The following is a 3748-nucleotide window of genomic DNA, read 5'->3' on the forward strand; positions in this document are numbered from 1 at the left end:
GTAGACAAAGAAAGCTGGTTTTATAGTAAAGTGCCCCACCCTAAAGTGAAATTGATTAGCTTCCCCACCCTAACGCGATTAGCTCCCCCACCCCTTTTCTTCTTCCCTGTTTCTCCATTACTGGTTACTCTGAGTTACAATATAACGAGATCATCTAAATGCCCCTATTGCGATTTGTAAATATGCTAATGCTGTCAACTCCCTTTTCAGAGATCCTCTAATTACATTTGCCCTTGAGACCCTTTAATTATATTTGCCCTTTGTTACTAATGAGTTTCTACTGGTTAGGGAGTCACAATGTCCTTGTTTCTTACAGAGGAAAGGGGGAGAATGGAGGCAAACGTACAGGGATTAAGAAGCATTAATTGGTAGGAACAAAGTAGACAGGAGGATGTTAAGAATAGTATAGGAAATAGAGAAGCCAAAGAACTTTTCTTCAAGACCCATGGACATGAACTAAGTGTGAATGGGGGGATTGTTGGAGGAAAGGGGTGTACCAGGTAGAGGGGGAGAAGGAGAAAAAATTGGGACAACTATAATAGCATAATCAATAAAATATATTTTTAAAAACCTAATGCTTGAAATTGAGTTAATCTTCCTATTTCAGGAAATCCCAGATGAAATTTGGTATAGTAAGTCCAATTGCCTCTACTTCTTCTTTTCTTCACTTTGAAATAAAATCATTAAAATATTATCTTTTTCCATAGTTGTAGACTGTCCATTTTTCTATCAAAGAAATATTCCACATTCAAAATATATCTGAAATGCTTTAAATTGGCCCTTGATGAGTTTTGACCAGAAATAATTTACAACGAGATACAGTGCCTCTTTAGGATGTTTTGTCAAATGAATCATCTATCAATCCAAATTCAATTAAAAAAAAAACTTTGCAACAGTGAAATCATTATGTTTGTGATAAAGAAGCAAGCCAGTGACTCTCAAACCAGTAGGAGATAATTAACAGATGAATCATGGAAAAGGGGCGAGGAAATGACATTCCACAGCTCTTCACACATATCTCTGGATCAAAAGGAGGAAGACTGTCATCACCAAACACAGAGAAATGGGAAGATGTAGCTAGTTAATTTAGCAAATAAATTGGAGCTAGACCTATAACTAGATTACTATTAGTTAGTCACACCCTGAGTTAAGTAGTTAATCGACTTAGGTTGTGAACCTGGATTAACCAGTAATGGAGAAACGGGGGAGAAGGAGAGGGGAGGGGAAGTTAATTGCATTAATATAAAACCAGTTTTCTTTGTCTACTTCACACACACATGCTCCTGGCTGGTAACGCACCTGACTCTGCAGATTCGTGAATAAACAACTCGCTTTGCTTCTCAAGTCCTGTGTCCCGGTTTTGTATTGTGGGCATTTCTCACAATTATCAAAGCTGATACCTACATTGTAGACATTGTTAGCTGAGGGAACAAGTCATACTGATAAATCGATACTCAGTCCTAGAGATTTCCAGTGAGAATTTGCATATGCCTTTTCTTCTTGGGAGGACAAATTAAAAACCTCACTAAGTTCCAAAAGTCACTTGAGAAAGCATTAGCATTTTAAAATTGAAATAACACATGAGAATTTTTAGCAAATCACTTGTATGTTGTCGGCGGCGGCGGCAGCCGTCCGTCTCGAGAGACGATGGTGTAGCTTCTTAAGAGTCTATCTGCACCGCCGAGAATGGCTGTGCAGTCCGACTCGGGAGTGACACGGTATCTGTCTCCTCCCGTGTTGAATCGACATCTTGCGATGACGCTGGAGTGTCCTCTCCAGTGAAGCTGAAGCTACAGAGCCTGGGCAGGGTGATATGGAGGGTCTGCTGTTGCCCATGTTGTATACACAGTAAATATTATACTTTTTTACTTCCCAAATGTAAGGAATTTAAAGCTTACTCATCCTTTTGTTTTAAACTGACACTCTTGTAATTGTATAATTTATAAAGTCATTTATTTTTGCAACCCATCTCCTTGATTTCCCAGCAGCTTTTATTGTATTCACCAGTCTCTCTGTAACTCTTTAACTCAAGCTTTTCTTGAAGCAAGAATTTTCTCTTTCACAGCCTTCCTGCCTGATTATTTTTTTTCATGTTTTTTTCCCTTTTGCTCTTATAATCCTGTAATAACTTTATCATTAGTCCACCATTGAGTAAGCTATTAAAAACCTTAAATGCTTGACCACTTGGTAAGAACTGTATTCTGCCATTCTCATCTTTTGTAATGCTTTGCAATTGTATTTATTGCAAACACTCAAGGCTCTTTGCATCAGCCATTTTTTATCATTATTGTTTGCTATATCTATCCATCCACTTGAAAACTTTTATATAATTTTCTTTGAAAGGACAAGAGTTGCAGTTTTACTGCCTTGCAACTTCTTTGTTTCAGGATCTAATGATGTGTAAAAATATTGTTTAAAAAGACTGTTGCAGTTTAATGTGTTTGAGACAGAAAGATGTATTTTTAAAAATCCATATCCTTGCTCTGGCTGGTTGGCTTAGTTGTTTGGAACATTGTCCCATACATCAAAAGGTGGCAGGTTCGATTCAAGGTCAGGGCACACACCTAGGTTGCGGGTTTGATCCCATGTACGGGAGGCACATATAGGAGGCAACTCAATGTTTCTGTCTCACATCGATGTTTCTCTCTCTTTCTCTCTCTTTAAAATCAATAAAAATCATATCCTTGGGTGAGGATTAAAAGTTAAATAACTAAAAATCCATATCCTTCATTTATATGAGGATAGCATGAGAAAATGTTTTGCCTCATCTTTTTTTAAACATTTCATGTGAATACATTTCTTATTTTGCTAGAGCATCAGGTCTTGTTTTCAAATCTGATGTTTTTTTTCTCTTAAGTATGCCTTTGGTTTTGCTTTTCAGTGATGACTTTCTTAAATGGAAAGCTGAGCAATTGTATTAGTGGTTTATTCTTATAAACCTCAAATTTGGATAAAATGTCACTTTTAACATAAGAATGTTATAATATTTAGTGAAATATACATTTGGGATTTGGCTGATTTCAATAATGATGTTTTTCAGAGGTAAAAAAATAAATTTTTGCATATCTTTATATATGGTACTGCTTTCCTTGAGCTATTAAAAAGAACAAATAGAAGGCCATAGAAATAAATTGCAAATTAATTTTATTTAAGTTTTAATGTATTTCCTCAAGTCCAAACGTATATTGAGTTGCTCATTGGCTTGTTTATATATTCAGAAATAATGCTTTAATTAGATTAAATATGAACCTCCCTTTTTAGTCAACCCAAACTACCTCCAGCTGGTGGAAATGTAAATAATACTTTGAAAAATTGAATAAAGTTATTTTTTTACAATTTTGTTGTCTGAAGAATATTTGTTTGATATGAAATAGGAGTTAAACATATTGGCTTATATGCCTAAAATTTTGAAGAAGAGTAGTGGAGGAGAAAAGAAATGTATTCATTTTAACTCTAGATGGCAGTTAAACACAGCTAACAAAGACCAACTTGTTTGAAATACAGAAATAGTAAAGCACACGCACACATTCTGTTCTATCATTCAGTTAACTATAGTCTTAAAATGATGTCTTGGATTGATACTACTAAACAAACATATATAAAATCTAATTACACACAAGTGGAATAAGTAGTGTAGGCCTGTAATTGCAAGATTTTTTTTCAGCTGGTAATATGGCATACACCTTTGCAATGTTTTATATTGCTCATATTTTATTCTGTCATTTTTACTAACATTTAATTCAGTGTA

This window comes from Furipterus horrens, unplaced genomic scaffold (genome assembly GCF_987537825.1).
Source record: "Furipterus horrens unplaced genomic scaffold, mFurHor1.1.pri manual_scaffold_7, whole genome shotgun sequence".
In the NCBI taxonomy this organism is placed as follows: Eukaryota; Metazoa; Chordata; class Mammalia; order Chiroptera; family Furipteridae; genus Furipterus; species Furipterus horrens.